Below are 20084 nucleotides of genomic sequence, written 5' to 3'. Positions count from 1 at the left end.
GTTAAGAGAGAGTTTACTGTGTGATACCGTATATGAAAGATCATTGTGAAATGTGAGCGTCTCCCAAGTGTTTTACCAAGCTGACATGACCTGTGCTGTCATTAAGATTGCACGGACAACAGTTTCATTTCAGTCACTAGGAAAATACAACCAAGTCAGTCAGTTGTTTTTAGTGGAGAGTTTAATAGCTGTGGTTTTATTTTTGTCCATTATCAATTTAGTAGATAATATAAACCAGTCCAATTAAATTAGGATTATCCAAAAGGATTTATGCCTCATTCTCCCTCACTGTCACTTCCTTATCTCCATTTTCTCTGGCAACTCTCCCTCTGTATACATTTACTATTTTAAATCAGAATTTTAGGCAAAATTGGCAATGAAATGATGAAATTAATGCATGGTGGATGCTTTGTAATTCTAGACCAATCAAAAGTAAAGATGAGCACCAGTAAAAGTCTCTGTGGTTTCTGATTATTGCCACCAAAGACATTTTGAACCAGAACACACCAAGCAACTTGATGAGAACATGTCCTTTCAAAGTAATGTAGTGTTAGTTTTTCAAATTTGTTGAAAAAACATATAATATACTCGCCATGTAACCTATTTGGATATAATTTATCTTCAAGTTTGGATTGGTCACTCTGTCATTATAAATTGAAATATAATGTCACAAAGGCCCAGCTTTATGTTAACTTTAAACGTAAAAAATCCCAGAATGAAAATTTTTAGAATTCCAGCCATTGCACATAGCGAAAAAACTTCAGAATTCCACATACACATGAAAAATATTTTCATAAATAAAGTTTGATTATATTTAGAAGCTTGAGATGATTCTGAAAAGCAAAGGCACTAGAAAGTTCTTGCATGAACTACCGTTATCAGCATCAAGGTCTTTCATGAACCTCTCAACTAGCTAAATAAGCATTCGAAATGGGCTATACCTTTGTCTCCCCTTGACCCTCAACTCAGATAAAAAAAAATTGTCAATGTCAAAAGCAAAAACACACACCAAAAAATAAAAACGATAACAATTACAACAGAATACTTTATTCTTTGGACATTCCAGATAAGTCAATTAAGCAGAAAAGTAGTAACCTCTTATCTAATTCTGATTCTCCACTGTGAGGGGGTGGGGTGGGGAAGACAGTATATTTATGTTTTAGATGATTGATCCCTTCTTATCTTGCTACCATTTCCTTGGACAATATGTCTAAAGCCTTTCGGCCATTTGAAAGGAATTTCAGACAGACTGCATTTGAACACAGATCTCTAAATATTTTACGACTACCACAAGGCCTTACTCCAATCCCATCTCAATTTAGTTTAACTGAAGACAGGTTTTTAAACACTTACTATGTGGATAGCACTGTGGTAGGTCTCATTGAAGAAAAACTGAGTGACAAGTTTACTGCATTGCAAGAGCTTACAAGGTATGGTTGGAAATAGAGCAATACTTTTTTTTTAATTTTATTTATTTTTGGCTGCACTGGGTCCTCGTTTCTGCGCGAGGGTCTCCCCTAGTTGTGGCGAGCAGGGGCCACTCCTCATCGCGGTGTGCGGGCCTCTCACTGTCGCGGCCTCTCCCGTGGCGGAGCCCAAGCTCCAGACGCACAGGCTTAGTAGTTGTGGCTCACGGGCCCAGTTGCTCCGCAGCACGTGGGATCCTCCCAGACCAGGGCCTGAACCCGTGTCCCTGCATTGGCAGGCAGACTCTCAACCACTGCGCCACCAGGGAAGCCCTAGAGCAATACTTGAGTAGGTAATTTGCATATAAGGCAGAGTGGTAGATGTAAAATTAAGTATATAAACAAAGTGTGATAAGAGTTTAGGTGGAAGAGAGTATTTATTTATGCCTAGTAGAACTGGGAAATTTGGTGGTATCTGAGGTGAGCCTTCAAGGTTGGGTAGTAAGGTTTCAGAAGTGCAAAGAGGGAAAGGGAAAAAAGCTTGAGGAAAAGTCTGAACAGGAAAAGTGTGGGATTGTTTGGATTTCTGTGAATTTTCTTTATAACTGCTTTATAAACACTTACTGCCTAGGGACTGTTGCAGGAACTACTGTGAAAGAATGATCCAGGGAATGTCATTCTTTATTGATCAGGTATGAGGAGGAAGTAAGAAGGGTTAAGAATTTGTAATCCAGTACTTCAATATTATGCTAACAAAACAAAGTCAGAGAAAGACAAACACTTCATGTTTTCACTTATATGTTGAATTTAAAAAACAAAACAAATGAACATATATAACAAAACAGAAACAAATTCAAAGATACAGAAAACAAATTAGTGGTCTCCAGAGGGGAGGGTGGAAGAGAGGTGGGAGAAACAGATGAAGGGGATGAAGAGGTCCCAGCTACCAGTTATAAAAAAAAATAAGTCATAGGGATGTAATGCACAGCAAAGGGAATATAGTCAATGATATTATAATAACTTTGTATAGTGTATAATCTATAAAAATATCAAATCACTATGTTTTACACCTGAAATTAAGATATTTTAGGTCAAATATACATCAGTTGTTTTGGAAAAAAAAAAAAAAAGAAGAAGAATGAGTCCCAGTAACACAGCCAGTTCACAGGGAAGATGATGAGCTTAGTGTTAGAAGTGTCAAGAGAGAAGTGAAGATGACAGTTCCAAAAGGGAATTTCAGACAAATACTTGAGGTGCTGTTCTGGGCTCTGTAGCCAGATGAAAGCAGAAGATGTCGGTTAGGGAATGCCAGTCATTTGTGTGATAATCAAACTACATTAGGCAATGGATTCCAGAAGAAAGATATTAAAAGAGAAAAACAGAAGAAAGGCTCATTCTTGAGGGAGACTCAGTGTAAGGGCTGGGAGGAGCCTGGGGAGGGAGTTAAAGCATGTACATGGGCTCACTAGAGACCAGAGGAAGAAGTAATGCAGAACCCGAAGTAGTGAGTATACTGTCAAGTTACACTCAGAAGAAGGCTGAGACCACAACCAAAGTTTCAAGAAAACAAAAAAAGTAGGAAATGCTTTTGTATGTAGTGATGAGCAGGGCATTAGTGAACTCTGAGAATGCATTTTTGGTCAAGAATAGGTGGAGGGCCTCCCTGGTGGCGCAGTGGTTGAGAGTCCGCCTGCCGATGCAGGGGATACGGGTTCGTGCCCCGGTCTGGGAGGATCCCATATGCCGCGGAGCGGCTGGGCCCGTGAGCCACGGCCGCTGGGCCTGCGCATCCGGAGCCTGTGCTCCGCAACGGGAGAGGCCACAACAGTGAGAGGCCCGCATACCGCAAAAAAAATAGAAAAAAAAAAAAAAAAAAAAAAGAATAGGTGGAAAAGCAGAATACAGAAATTAAGAAGAGAATTAGTGTGAGATAGTGGAAAGGTCTCTTGGAGGAGTTTTGTTTTAAAAGAAAAGTAGAATTAAGAAAGAGGTGACAAACAACAAGTTCCTACTGTATAGCTCAGGGAACTATATTCAGTATCCTATGATAAACCATAATAGAAAAGAATATAAAAAAGAATGTGTCTGTCTGTCTATCTATCTATCTATCTGTCTATCTGAATCACTTTGATGTACAGCAGAAATTAACACAACATTGTAAATCAACTGTGCTTCAATAAAACAAAAGAGAAATAGGTGGCAGCAGAAGTGAGGAAAATTTATTTTTATGCTAAGGTGGGATGTATGTCTTAATAACTATTAATGGCAAAGAAAGAGAATCAGTAGAGAGAAGAAGACACTGAAAATTCTAAATAGTGACCTATTTAAGGACTGAGAAAATAGTGTAGTCCAGGGAAGGGAATGCAATTTCTCCCAGTGTTGTCCTTTGGGCTGGTCCCTTTGACACCTGTTTATGTGTTTTTCTCACACTCCACCAGTTCCCACCCTAGACTCCGCCATTTACCCTAGTTCAGAAAAACTGACCATGTTCTCAAATGAACTACTGGATAGATCCACCAAAAAGCACAAATGAAGAAGTTTTGGAAAGAAAGTAGGCACATCTATACCAGAAAAAGAGAGAAGAAATAGGGACAGGTAGCACAGAAATGAAAGAAATACTTTGAGCCTAGTGACTTCAGTTTTCTTGCTAGAGAAAGGGTACATAAACTTGGGGATATTATAGTGGAAAACCTTGAATGGTAGAAAATATATGGAGTACATTTGTTTTAGATTTCCCAAAACGGGACTGACTTGATGTGTGAACATATCTGGTAGAAAGCAGTGGGCTATGACTGATGTGAGTGGGTAGCCTGCAAGACAAATTTTAACATATTTTACTTTAATGCAAAAAACACCAATATATGTCAGGAACTGTTTTTAGCCTTCGAGGAGTCAAAAATTGAACTAAATGACTTTGGCCTTCAGGAAGGAAGTATATAGTTTTACCTAAAGGCAGCCTTAACTCAGAGGATAAAAATGATCAGCTCATATTGAGGGCATTCGTCATTACCAGGATAGAGTTAAACTTCTCCTGGCTTTCCTCCTACATGCTTGCTAAATAAAAGATTTTCTCAAATTTGATGTCATCTTCCAACATTATATGTGCATTATCACAGATGATAAGGTGTACCTTTCATATCAAATACTTATATAGAAAAATACATATCTTACTTCAAGTAAATTCCAACACTTAATTGCATGTAACTCTTCAAACTCAGTAAGAATTTAATTAAAATTGATTTATTTACCCTTTACTCAATAAAATTCTGTGACATAATTTGTCAGCTCACAGCTTTCAGGCTGATATTTTCTTCTTTTTTTTTTTTTTTTAAAGTATGTGGTCTCAAATAGTAGATCATCCAAATTAGGGAAGATGCTAAATGATGGTTAAACTTCCAGCAGCAGGAAGAACTCTTTTCTCTGGCAGCATTTCCAGTAATACCAAACGAAGTCAGGGGATAAAATTCTCAGAAGGCAATTATGTTTTTTGCTTTTTCTTTCCTCTAAATTCTTGAAGAAAAGTTTTTCAGTGGGAAGTTAAGAGAAACAATAGAAGATTGCTCTCCTTTGAAAGCTTAAAAGTGGTAGAAGGGCATTGAAGGAGCCAATAATTTACTTATCACTTAGCTAAGGGTCTGTGGGAAAAGATTACTTTAATTTGTGAATTTGAGAACTTCCTAACACTTTACTGTGCTAGGAACCAGCAGGCCCATATTTATCAATAGTTAGAGACTAGCCAGTTCTTTAGTATTTAGTATATTATTGATATACTAAACTATTTATCACTAGAGACAAGCAGATTCTGTAGTCATTTAGTGTGTGTGTGTGTATATTAACATATATATTAATGTATATATACTACCAGCCAAGTTTTATCAATTACACTTAAGACCACTTATTGAAGAAACAGCTTACGTGTGATCTATCTAGTCTTCAAATAATTTAGGTATTTTTTTAGACAATGAAATTCTGGTTTGTATGTTTCTAAGTCATTAGAGTATTGTATTACAATACAAGAAATTAACTGAATATTCTGGTGGGAAAAGAGGTAATAGATGGCACTAGGCTATTGGTATGCTTAAAATGAAATGAAATTGAAAATATAACATGTTAAAATTTATGGGATGTAGCAAAAGCTGTTCTAAGAGGGAAGTTTATAGAGATAAATGCCTACCTCAAGAAGCAGGAAAAGTCTCAAATAATCTAACTTTACATCTCAAAGAACTAGGAAAAGAAGAAAAAACAAAGACCCAAGTTAGTAGAAGGAAAAGGTAATAAAGAATAGACAGAAATAAATGAAATAGAGACTAAAAAAGCAATAGAAAAGATCAATGAAACTAAGATCTGGTTCTTTGAAAAGATAAAATTGACAAACCTTTAGCTAGGCTCACCAAGAAAAAAAGAGAGAGGACTCAAATTGAAAAAAATCATAAATGAAAGAGGAGATGTTACAACCAATACCACAGAAACACAAAGGATCATAAGAGACTATTATCAATAATTATATGCCAACAAATTGGGCAACTTAGAAGAAATGGATAAATTCCTAGAAACATACAATCTACCAAGACTGAATCATGAAGAAACAAAAAATCTGAACAGATCAATAATAAATAAGGGGATTGAATATGTAATTAAAAACCTTCCAACAAAGAAAAGACCAGGACCAGAAGGTTTCACTGGTGAATTCTACTAAATATTAGCACTAATTACCACCAATCCTTCTCAGACTCTTCCAAAAAATGTAAAAGGTGGGAACACTTCTGAACTCATTTTATAAGGCTACCATTACCTTGATACCAAAACCAGACAAGAAAAGGAAGACACTACAAGAAAAGGAAGTTAAAAGTCAATATCCCTGATGAACATAGGTGCAACAATCCTCAACAGAATATTAGTAAACTGAATTTAACAATACATTAAAATGATCATACAACATGATTGAGTGGGATTTATTCCAGAAAAGCAAGGATGGTTCAAATCTGCAAATCAGTCAGTGTGACACACCACATTAACAAAATAAAGGATAGGAATCTTATGGTCATCTCAATAAATGCAGAAAAGATCTTGACAAAATTCAACATCCATTTATGATGAAAACTCTCAACAATATGGGTATAGAAGGAACGTGTCTTAACATACTAAAGGCTGTATATGACAAGCTCACAGTGGACATTGTACTGTGTCAGCTTTTCCTCTAAGAACAGGAACATGACAAGGATGCTCACTCTCTCCACTTTTATTCGACATAGTACTGAAGGTTCTAGCCAGAACAATTAGGCAAAAAACAAAAAAAGAAACAAAAGGCATCCAAATTGGAAAGTAAGAAGTAAAACTATCACTATTTGCAGATGACATGATATCAGTTATAGAAAACCCTAAAGACCCCATCAAAAAACTGTTAGAACTAATAAATCCACTAAATTTGCAGAATATAAAATCAGTACACAAAAATCTGTTGTGTTTCTTTACACTAATAATGAAGTGTCAGGAAAAGAAATAAAGAAAACAATCCCATTTACAACTGCATCAAAAAGAATAAAATACCTAAGAATACATTTAACCAAGGAGGTGAAAGAACTGAATATTAAAAATAACAAGACATTAATGAAAGAAATTGAAGAGGTCACAAAGAAATAGAAAGATATTCTGTGTCCATGGATTGGAAGAATTAATATTGTTAAAATGTCCATAATACCCAAAAGCAATCTACAGATTCAATGCAATCCCTATCAAAATTCCAATGGTATTTTTCAGAGGATAGAACAAACATTCCTAAAATTTGTATGGAACTATGAAAGACTCCAAATAGCCAAGCAATCTTGAGAAAGAAGAATAAAACTTGACACATCACATCACTGATTTCAAACTATATTACAAAGATAAAGTAATCAAAACACTATGATATTATCATAAAAACAGACATATAGATCAATGGAACAGAGTAGAGAGCCCAGAAATAAACCCACACATATATTTATGACAAAAGAGCCAGGAATATACAAAGAGGACAGGACAGCCTCCTCAATAAATGGTGTGGGGAAAAATTGGACCATGGCATGCAAACACATAAAACTGGACCACTATCTTACACAATATACAAACATTAACGCAAAGTGGATTAAAGACTTGAACGTAAGACCTGAAACCATAAAACTAGAGGAAAAGATAAGTGGTAACCTTCTCGACATAGGTTGTGGTAATGATTTTTTTTAATGTGTCACCAAAAGCAAAAGCAACAAAAGCAAAAATAAACAAGCAGAACTATATCAAATGAAAAATCTTCTCCACAGCAAAGGAAACCAAAAACAAAATGAAAAGACAACCTGATGAATAGGGGAAGATATTTGCAAATCACATATCTAATAAGGGGCTAGCATCCAAAATATATGAAGAGCTTATACAACTCAATAGCAAGACAAAAACAATTTGATTTAAAAATGGGTAGAAGATCTGAATAGACATTTTTCCAAAGAAGACAGACAGATGGCCAGCAGGTACATGAAAAGATGCTCAACATCATTAATCATCAGGGAAATGCAAATCAAAACCACAAAGAGTTATCTCCTTGTACCTGTTAGAATGACTTATCAAAAAGACAACAAATATGAAGTGTTGGTGAGGATGTGAAAAAAGGAAACCCTTGTGCACTGTTGGTGGGAATGTAAATTAGTATAACCACTATGGAAGACAGTGGTTTTCCATAAATTAAAAATAGAACCACCATATGATCCAGCAATTTCCACTTCCAGGTATTTATTCAAAGAAAATGAAAACACTAACTGAAAAAGATATATGGACCCCCATGTTCATTGCAGCATTGTTTTCAATAGCCAAGATATGGAAACAACCTAAGTGTCTATCAGTGGATGAATGGATAAAGAAGATGTGGTATCTATACACAATGGAATATTATTCAGCCATAAAAAAGAATGAAATGTCACCATTTGTGACAACTTAGATGGACCTTGAAGGCATTACACTAAGTGAAATAAGGCAGGCATAGAAAGACAAATACCATATGATCTCTCTTATATGTGGAATCTAAAAAAAATAGATTAAAAGCTCATAGATACAGAGAACAGACTGATGGCTGCAAGGGGTGGGGAGTGTGAGAAATGGGTGAACTGTTTTAATTTTTTTTAGTTTAAATAAATTGAATACAATTTTAAAATCTATTTATTTTTATTTTATTTATTTATTTTGGTCTGTGTTGGGTCTTCATTGCTGCGTGTGGGCTTTCTCTAGTTGCAGTGAGTGGGGGCTACTCTTGGTTGCAGTGCACGGGCTTCTCACTGTGGTGGCTTCTCTTGTTTCAGAGCATGGGCTCTAGGTGCGCAGGCTTCAGTAGTTGTGGCACGCGGGCTCAGTAGTTGTGGCTCTCGGGCTCTGGAGTGCAGGCTCAGTCGTTGTGGCACATGGGCTTAGTTGCTCTGTGGCATGTGGGATCTTCCCAGACCAGTGCTCAAACCCGTGTCCCTGCATTGGGAGGCGGATTCTTAACCACTGTGCCGCCAAGGAAGTCCCAAATACAATGTTTAAAAAATAATTTTAAAAATTAAAAATGATCTGTGTCCTCTTTAGTAGCATGGCTTTAATTATCTACCACATGCTAGAAGCTCCACACTATAAAACTTCTAGAATAAGCAGCATCTATCTACATCAGTTAGCTCTTGCAGGATTATAGTAGGTCTCGAGGATGAATTTCGATTGGAAGTTATTATCAGTCAGTATCTTGTCTACTTGGGTATTCAAGAGAATGGATCTGTTAATAATAGCTACTAAAGTTCATGAACCTAAACATTTGCCTCCTGGTGCTCTAATTTGGTAACAGATCAATTCTTTCTAGGTTAAATCATTTGTTTTTGATAAAAGAGAGTGTGAGAGTAATTTAAATGCCTTCCAGGCATACCTGGAATAATGCTATATAAATTTATTAAAGTTAACTCCATGTAATACATTTTAGAAAGACTGTCATCCAGATTTCCCCATAATTTATTCCAGGGGATTAATGTGAGCAGGTTGGGAGTTCATTATTACGTCACCCAAATGCCTAATGTGTTACCGAGGATAATTCATGCCCTAGATGAAGTTGGCTGCCCGTGCTACTTTTTCTGCAAAGAGAGTGTTTTTTAATTTGCATTTTCTTCTCCTTTTTCACTTTTCCATACATTAATCTACTAACTGTTGCCACTGGTTTAGAAATTGTTCCAATAATAATTTCATTTTTTGGCAACCCTCCAAGGAAAGGTTTTTGTTTTTTGTTTTTATTGTTGTGTTGTGAAATTTGTTTGAATTTTGTTTATGTGGACAGGGCCACACACCAAATATTTGCCTGGGCCCTATACATGTTAGGACTGGCCTTGTCATCACATACATTAGTGGCAGGAAAGGACCTGCTTGTTTAATACTTATTGAATGACCCTCTTATCTTGAAGACTGGACATCGTTCACATGACATGTGCACTGCGTTATGCTTGTTTCTGTTAAATCAGAACTTTCTGGTACATTATATGAAATAAAACAAAGATGAGTATTTCACACCCATCTTGTCCATTAAACCCTCCTCTAGATGTTTAAAATTTTACCCTTTAGTTACCCTCCCCTTCATTCTGTGAAATTGCTTTGGTCTAGTTAGAGTTTAGTGTTATGTCTTTAATTTGCATTGAGAGACTTTACAAGGCACAGTCTTAGAGAGTTTGTCCTGGTAGGGATAATTTTGGAAATGTCCACAACATCCATGGTGTCAAAAGGACGCAGAGACATTTTTCTTTGTTTTTGTTCAGAGAAGGGAAAATGGTGTTTCTCTTTAACTAGCAAACCCAGTAGTTTATTACTTCTTCAGCATCTCTGGTCTCTCCCCAGTAGATGCCAGTGGCAGAGTCCCCGCCCTCCAGTTGTGATAAGGAAAAATGCTTCCAGACCTTGTCAGGTGTTCCTTGGGAGGCAAAATTGCTTCTGGTTGGGAACTAGTATTGAGATTATGGCATAATCTCTTCACCATGCATATCGAAGAGAATAAATAGATATTTACTGATTAGTTTCAACATTTCATATAGAAAAATGGGAAGATGCTTCTTCAAGTATATATGCTTTCAAGCTTTCAGGTTCCTTTTTTTAAATTAAAGTATAGTTGATTTACAATAGTGTGTTAATTACTGCTGTACAGCAAAGTGATTCAGTTACATATATATATACATTCTTTTTTAAATATTCTTTTCCAGTATGGTTTATCATAGGATATTGAATATAGTTCTCTGTGCTAGACAGTAGGACCTTGTTGTTTATCCATTCTGTATACAAAAGCTTACATCTGCTAACCCCAGCCTCCCCAGGTTCCATCTTTAAGTCTAACAAATAGCAATTTTAAAAATCATAGTCATTTCATTGTGAAGTATTACTCACAGTAGAATTATCTCCTAGAAAACTAGGAGGAAAAAAATGCACTCTTTCCACACTTAAGCATTCAAGTGTCAGGGGAGCAGCCTGAGAGGGTGTGGCTCTGTCCAGGCAGTGGTTGTGCAGAACATATGTTTCTGAACAGATGGATGACCTTGAGTAAGTCACTCTTTATTAAAGCCTTGGTCTCTCTAAAAGGACATCAATGAACAGGAATCAAACAAGTCCACAGAAATAAAAGGGAAAATTGCCACTGGCATTTATGCTTTTTCCTCCCATGTTTATAGATTAGTAGACATGTTGTTTAATACTTATTGAATGACCCTCTTATCTTGGGAACTGTGGACATCATTCATCTGACATGTGCACTGCCTTATGCTTGTTTTTGCCAAATCAGAACCTTCTGGTACATTATATGAAACAAAACAAAGAAATGAAGTAAGCAGCTGTAGATGACAGCTATTTATCTGCAGGAGCTATAAACAGCTTAAGCAACAATCAAATTTACTGAATTATGAAAGCATACTTTGAAAGAAGTAAGTGTAATAATACCTAACACTTTAGCTACGGATAGTTTCTGACCATTTTTGCATTTTCCGCTGTTATTATGTTCTGTATCTTTTTTTTTTTAGATATCTTGGTGTAAACATTTAGAAAATTCATTAATTAATGCAAGTATTTTTGCTTGTGAGTTCCTATAAAGTAAATACAGACTTTTTGAAAACTAACTTGCAGCTCTAAAGTTTTGCCTTCCACTTGGCTGGAATAACAGAAGAAAGATATGCAAACTTGAGAACTGTCCATTTTATCTTTGAATTGAAGTACCTGACAGAGGGAAATAATTTTATTTCATGCTGGGGGATTTTATTCAATCTCTGACATAGAGTAAGATCTTATTCTTTATTAATTGTGAAAACATACTTTAAAAGGGAAGTTTAGGGGGTGGATTTTTAAAATTTTACTCTACTTCTTAGATAAAACTGATGGAAAAAGATAGTGCTGAATATCATTAGATTTTCATAGGAGACAAAAACCTAAGACGAGGTTATATTTGACTAAAGCAAACCATCAGGTAGAGCAGGAAGTGAAGGTGAGGTAAGGTGAGGGTGAGGAAGGTCATATGACAGTTGGAAGATCAGTTAACTAGAAAAGGTGAATTAAGGCAACAGAAATAGGAAACAGTTGTGGGAAATGGTTGATCTTTTAAGGTGAATATCGACATCTGTTTTGGTATACAAACAAGAAAGCACCAAGATGCAGGTTTTTAGTATCTTCTTGGTACAATGTATAGAAACTTATAGAGAATGAATATTTTCATTTAATTTCTTAGTAGTGCATATCCAAGTTATATGTAAAAATATATATATTTCTAATACATAACAATCTTAGTTATGCATAGGAATTCTTCTTTGCTTCCATTCTAGGGACAATCTAAAAGGTTATTCAACAGCATTCCTCACATGAATTTATAATGTCATCAAAACTATTGATTTTTTACAAAATTTTATATTGGAGAATGAAGATTGCATGGTAGTTCTGTCCTCAGCATTAAATGATTGACGCATTTTGTATAGAATGCACCCATTATATAAAATTAAGTAAATCCACGGGACTGGTGGTAATAATTACAAAGCAAAATCCTGGAACAACATTAGAGATATTAGTGAACTGAAATTATCTCAAAAATCACAACAAAGAAGCTTCTTGACATGTTTGATTTTCCAGATCATAGGGGGCGGTTTTGTTTGTTTTTTGTTTTGTTTTGTTTTTGCTTTTGTGGTAATGCCTTATGCAATGACCAATTCCTGGAAAACTCTTGAGTGTTACAAGTTCAAGTTTGTTCTTATTGGAAATCTGCAGGTTATCAAACTTGAATCAAAATAATTTCCTTGCTGAATTTTGTGGCATGATGGTTAAATACTTCTGGTGACAGTTCACACTTGGATTTCTACAATTTCTACTATTTCCATTTTAGAATTTTGTAACAGTATTCTTTTCTTTTCAAGGCCTTTTAACCCCCAAACTACAGATAGTTGTTTACACTGTGTCTGTGATACACACTTAAAAGAGCACTTAGAAAAAAAGTTGGGGAGAGAAAATGAAAAGAGGAGATTGTGGGTGAGACAAATGGAGTAGAAATCTCAAAAGTAAACCAATGTGAAATAAATAAATAAAATTAAAAGGAAAAAAGTAAACCAATGTGATCAGTCAGAAAGTTAAAGAAGTACAAACAGCTGTAAAAGCTCTAGTTCTCAAAGGATTGGGAGCAGAGAAATGGAAAGAAGTTGTCTATCAAAGATGATACAAAGATACCCAAGGGAAACAGGGTTAGTAAATAGAGCAAAGACCATTTCATAAAGCGAGACAAGGACATGACGTTGCAGCCATGTTGAGAAGGTCAGAAACATACATGAAAGTCCTTCGATTTTGAACATCATGATTTGGGAGGTTGACAGTTCTCTGGTTCTTGAAAAATGTGACAGTATGATGCATTTTTATTGCATTTTTAGGCCTTTGTATGACTTTTTAAAATAAATATTCCAGTGTACCAAGTACGCTTGTGAAATCTAATCCTAGGACAATTTTGTTTTCTTCTTGATAAGTGCTTTATGGATATTTTTAGCTACTTTAAAATGATAACTGGTTTTAGCTAGAGTGAATTTCTGCCAAATACTAATAAGGAAAAATAGGAATATGAGTAATATCTCTGACTTTCCAGTGTTTAAAGGAAATTCTTTTTTCACCATTTTATGTGCTGGTGATCATGAAAATTTTAATTGGTAGATGCAGTATAGGAAGTGAACAATTTTCCCAGAATGAACAGTGTATTATACATACTATGTGCTTAGTTAGAACTTATGAGATGCTGTGTTACATTAAATATCAAATAGTCGATGCCTTTCTCTCTCTTTTTTTTTTTTTTTTTTGCGGTACGCCGGCCTCTCACTGTTGTGGCCTCTCCCATTGCGGAGCACAGGTTCCGGACGCGCAGGCTCAGCCGCCATGGCTCACGGGCCTAGCCGCTCCACAGCATGTGGGATCTTCCCGGACCAGGGCACGAACCCGTGTCCCCTGAATTGGCAGGCAGACTCTCAACCACTGCGCCACCAGGGAAGCCCCTTTCTCTCTTTTTGTATTATAACTTATTTCAAACATGCAGCAAAGTACAGTGAACAGTGTACAAAAACCATATTCTCATGCATTTATATCTATAATGTAATTTAAAGATGATATTAATATTATTTCTTTTTTCAAGCTTGCACTGAATTAGTAACAGCCTGCATTATAATAATAAGAAAGAAAAAAAGGAACAAATGCTTTTTAAGGAAATTTCAGTTTGGTATGATTATTTATCATGTGAAGTTAAAATGATGCATTTTCATCTCCTGTCTTTTTCCATAAACAAAAGCCACAGTGCCAAAACCAAAACATAAGAAATAGTAAAATTATATATTTTTCTTCTTTTTGAACAGAAATAGCAACGCCAAGTTCAGTTTGTTCCATTGGTTTTAAGCCAAATAAATGGCAAAAAAATAGTGAAAAGCCTGCTCATATCATGTGTTGTAAGTTTCTATTAAAGTCCTTATATAAATTTCAGATCTCTGTGCTGCCTGAGACATGATCACTCCTGCATTTAAAAAGTCTAGGGAGGGCTTCTCTGGTGGCGCAGTGGTTGAGAGTTCACCTGCCGATGCAGGGGACACGGATTCGTGCCCCGGTCCGGGAAGATCCCACATGCTGCGGAGCGGCTGGGCCCGTGAGCCATGGCCACTGAGCCTGCGCGTCCAGAGCCTGTGCTCCACAACGGGAGAGGCCACAACAGTGAGAGGCCCACGTACTGCAAAAAAAAAAAGAAAAAAATCTAGGGAGAGGGGAGGGAGGAGCCACACTAGCCTTGAACTCTATATTTGATTCAAAAATTCTAATTGATAGATGATTGCTTAGAAATATTTTTATTATACTTTTTCATAATGTATACAGTTTTTTTCTCATTAATAGATACGTGTTTAGATAAATTCACTTTATAGTATTTGACCATGTGGGAATTTACAGAATATGGAAAAAATTAGTTTAGATATGGGAATTAGAGAATATGAAAAGAAATATGGACAAGATTAGTTTTTCAAGGAGGCAAGCAAGATGCATTTTGTTTGTTTTTCAGAGTACATTGATAAATATGTAATCAAGTAATATCTACTTTAATATCATTTGGAACAAGCTGGTATATGACCACTATATAATTTAATATGTATCCAGAAATATGTTAGCATAAATACCTAAGTGTAATCATAAGCATGCCCTGTATTAAAAATAAAATCATTTTCTCTTTGGAGAGATTAAGAAAAGAATACAAGAAATTTTATGAACATTAAATATTCTATTCCAAATAGATTTGCTTTCTTAACCAGATTTAACATTTTTTAAAATCATGTTTTAGAAAATCACCCCGTAATGGGTCACCAGATCAACTTCTTAAAATTAACTTCATGTGCAAAAACTATATAATTGGAAACTGATGTTATTTTCTATTGCTACAGTGTCTTCTAACAGTGTTACTTTCTATAGATTTTATATAAATATTTAATGGTTATTTTAGCAGCTTAAAAGGTAAAGATGTTGTATATATTTTTATTTTAAAAGTTTAATCATTTATGTGGGAGTTAGGGTTACAGATTGTGTATTCATCTTATCTTTTTTTCATATATGACAAAAGGGCTGTCATGTTTCCATACACAGTAGAATAGTTTTTGCAGAGTAGAATCAAAAAATAATAAGAACTTTAAAACCTCCTAAGGCAACACCTTATCTTCAGAGTTTTTTCAACGATTAATATAGACAAAAGGATGCATTTACATTTTGGCGTTAAAAAATGGAATATGTAGCTAATGTGTGAATGACAAAATAAGGGTATAGAATGTATTCTCATTAAACTCCAGTTAAAATACTAAATTAATAAGATTAAACTGAAGAGGAGGAAATGAAATTTTACATATAAAATTTTAATTAAATTCCAGTATGGAAAGTGCCTGCATATTTGCTTATAAACAAACAAAGAAAAAGACTTAAAGATTTGGGTTGACTTCAGGCCCAACATTGTAAGGCTTTTCTAACAGCAAGTGCAACCTTGGGCTTCATTAGCAATGGTAGTTTTGGCAGACAGAGCAGAAGGATTAATTCAACAAAATCTATACTGGCCAGATGACACCTGTGGTGTTGCTTTCAATTCTGAATGCCAGATTTCAAGAGGGGTATTGAAAGCTGATGCACTCACACAGAAGATCAGAATATTTAGAAACAGTGTGGGAGAAAAGGTGTATTTTCTCAAATCACCAAAAGTGATGGCTATAGAAGGAAGTGTGAGTTCTTTTTTTTCTTCTCCTTTTAGTCCTATAAGATACTATTTGAACAAATGGATAGAGCACAAGTGATTTTGTTTGAATCAAGATTTTGATTGAATACAAGAAATACAAATCTCAGCCAATTCAAATTGATTTAGAAATAAGGTAATTGTTTTCCTGAATATGAAGTCGTTTAAATAATTATTACATAGAACAGTTTCTATTAGAGTAGATGAACTAACTTCATATGGTGGGTTTCCTGTTTGTTTCTGAACAGTGATGAATAGCCCAGAGGTGCTGAAATCTCAGTCTCGTAAATAGTGTGCCTCAGAAAAGAATCCTATAATTATGCTCTTCATTTGATGGAAATTTCCAAACCTAGGCATACCATAAGTTTTAAGCTCAGGTCTGGACTGTATTCTGTAGAGTCGAGTCGTCACTTCCACTTGGGGGAGCCATTTTTTAATTTTTTATTTATTTTTTATTTTTTAAACATCTTTATTGGAGTATAATTGCTTTACAATGGTGTGTTAGTTTCTGCTTTATAACAAAGTGAATCAGTTATACATATGTTCCCATATCATTCCCTCTTGCGTCTCCCTCCCTCCCACCCTCCCTATCCCACCCCTCTAGGTGGTCACAATTTTAAAGCAGTTTCTCCCTTGGATTAGTAATATCCATTCAGTATCACCTAGAGAATTTATGAGAGATTCTGTTTGACAAGTTTTAGATGAACCTAGGAAATCTCCTGTTAGGAAGTTTCTCAGGTGATATGAAGAGTGCCCATATTATTATACCATTGACTTAAAGGAGTTGGAATGAATGGTGAGTGGATTTCAGTGCCTAAAATAATATCCTTTGTCTCACGCCTGCCTGAAATTTGGGAATTAGAGCTAAATTTCTCTGCTACTCCTTGCTTGTTCATCTACAGATTGTGGGAGCTTACATTTTTTTTAACTGATATTGGTCATTTATTGCTATGAATGAAGCATAATGAGAAGAGTGTTTGATGAGATTATAAGGGGAAAGTAATGATGGTACTGGAGTTGAAAGACAGGGAGATAATACTGAGGATTGATACTGGTTTCTCTTCTGGCATCAGAGCAGTAAGTTACACAACCACAAGGAGAGTCATTCACAGTGCAGTCTACATGAGTGATGCCCCCTGGGGGTGTGCAGTGTACAACATGCACAGCTGCACAAGCGACCCTATTTAGCCCTTTAAATCTACTTTCTACACTCATCACAGAATGATTATTCTAAGACCTAAACTTGATTGTGTCACCCTATTAACTCTCAGGAAAAGGCCACAACATCTGTTATTTTCTGACTTCTAGCTCTCTCCTAACATCTTCCTTCTCTCTCCAAAATAGATCACATTTCCTGTACCTTGGATGGCGTCATGTTATTCCACCTTTCTGTACTTTTACAAGCATGTTTTCTCTGCCTGTAACTTAAATACCTTTCCTTAATCTTGTTAAATCCCACTTCAATACAGTTGAAACATTGAGTACCAACCCTTAGTTAAGTATTAACTGTGCTCCCATAATACATTTTCATCCATCATGCATTTATCATAGAATTTAGAAATCTATGCAGAATTTCCCGCCAGGCTCAAGCTTCTCATATTCAGGAACTATGCCTTGTTTGAATCTTCCACAGTGACTGCCACTCAGAAGTTGTTTAAGAAATGCTGAATCAATGAATGAGTGAATGAGGTGTACAGTGTAAAGTTGGAGCACACAGAGCTTTCATTTAACCTACTTCAAAGTCTGGCTGTGGTGTGGCCTTGCTTTAATCTGGGGATAACTGGAGTTCCAATCAGTACTCAGGAAAGCACATTTTTGAAGAAATGGGAATTGTTCTAACAGAGGCTGAACTTTAAAAGATACCTTATTACTGATTATACATGGTGATGAGATTTACCAAATTGTAGTGCTACTACCGTAACAAGGTCTGAATAACCTTTTTGTTCTATAAAGATTTTCAACAGGAGTTATATTAGAGAAGGAGAATTGAAATGCCTTTAAAAACAAGAAACCTAGAAAGTAATGGAAATCAAGTCAATGATAAACTTGTTTAACTTCTTAAGCATTTTCTTAGGTTAATTTTAATGTTAATTTTGAACAAAAATATGACCTGGGATGAAAAAAACTTTACAGACAAAGTTCTAGAATGATTTTTATAGAGTTACAAAACTATCTTAGAAAGTTAAACAGCATATTTTATTAGCTTAGAACATTTCACTAAACTCCCAAATAAAACCCAATCTTTCCACCCAAAAATAAATGATTCAAGTGTTGTGAAACTTTATCTTTATCTAGTACTAAATCTATATTTATCTAAAGATTAATAATGTCCTTCTTTCTGCATTTTCCCCTATTTTCCTTCTGCATTGATTGCATACTTGGAGTTCTTAAGGTTCTTTGTTAAAATTTATGGAGGAACATAGAAATATATAATACCCTATCACATAGCACGGAATAATAAATATATTTTGAAAGAATAACTACTTGAGCAGACAAGTCATTTATATATAAGATATGCAAGTGATTTTAGTGTTTCAGACAAAACTGTTTACCACCATGGCTGCTAAATTCCAATTCTGTAGTTTAAGTGTGTATTCGTGCTTTACTTAGAAGTTATCTTTGTAAAATGCATGAAATACAAAATTCAGAAATGTCAATATTTAATATCTCCCCCTCATCCCTGTTGTTATATTCATTGGTACTAATCAGTCATTACCAGTCAAAATGGTGATCCTGCATCTCTTCCAAACTTGGGTTTCGGTTCATCTTAGGCTAATGTGCTGAGCTGGAGATTCCTCGTGCCTTTTTTTTCATTGACTTTGTTGGTAATTTTTCCCTATGCGATAAGTAATTTCTCATTGCTTGCTGTTACAAAAGATAAAAGATTTAAAATAACATATTGAAAACATATCTTGAGTTAACCATGGAAAAGAATCTAACATTCATTGACCGTATCTTTTTGCCACATCTTGTGCTAGGTATTTTATCCACATAATTTATTTTAATCTCCAAAACGATTCTAGAAGGCCAATAATAATTATTCAGCTCAGGTTTTGAGCACCTGCTCTGTGTGGCTACTGTGCTAGTGGTGAGGCTGTTCCCTGGATGTATTTTGCCCCTCAGGAAGCTCGTGTTCTAGAGTTCTGGATCACATTACACATTTCTAAATGACGAGATAGACAAAACAGTGTATATGATTTGCCAGATGTCAGAGCTAGAAAGAGGCAAAGTTGTATTTCATCCCACATCTGTGTGGCTCTGAAGGGCTACTTTTGACTCTACTGTGCTACATTACCTCTCACCAAGATATATTTAAGATCTGATTTGTCATGAGGCCATCAAAACACTACCAGGTAAGGTAGAAAGTGAGTTCTTTTAATACCAATACTAGTTACCATCATTTAAAACAGATAAACTCATTTTTATTTAAGGAATTATGAAACCTGAATTTTCATTAGAACTGTAAGCACTGTACTGTGATGGAGGTTATACATTTAGAGTCTCAGAAATATTTAAATAACGGAAAGGTCAACCTTTGAGGGGTGGGTTTTCCAAACAGCCTTATAAATGTGCAGGAAATAAACATTTCAGAATTGCTTTTCTGACAAAAAATGGTGGTTTCAGCCAACTGAAATATACCACTGCATTTTCTGCTGCCAAACCTGCCTTCCAAAAATTAGATTTATTTTGTACAGTGCACGAAATAATACTCCAAACCTGTACAATGCTCTAACCTTTCCACTTTACCTTGTATGCAGCAGGATTGTTAAGGAGGTTAGTTTATTTATGATGGAGTAGAAACTACTTCTGAATATGAACTCTGGAAGACCTCTATAAGGGCTACAACCTCTAATTTAACCAATAGCAGCCCACGGAGGTGTATACCTAGTCTTCTGAAAGCTGCACACCTG

The 20084-nt window shown here is 35.5% G+C and overlaps 1 protein-coding gene across 1 annotated transcript in view; it reads left to right on the top strand.

Annotated features, from left to right (window-relative positions):
- Positions 1-20084, top strand: part of PDE3A (phosphodiesterase 3A) — a 313166-nt gene that overhangs the window by 189910 nt on the left and 103172 nt on the right. The gene's annotated exons all lie outside the window — the stretch shown is intronic.

The sequence above is a fragment of the Mesoplodon mirus genome, assembly GCF_964341445.2.
Source record: "Mesoplodon mirus genome assembly, chromosome: 11".
In the NCBI taxonomy this organism is placed as follows: Eukaryota; Metazoa; Chordata; class Mammalia; order Artiodactyla; family Ziphiidae; genus Mesoplodon; species Mesoplodon mirus.
The sequence above is the reverse complement of the archived record's forward strand: the minus strand, read 5'-3'. Positions and strand labels throughout refer to the sequence as shown.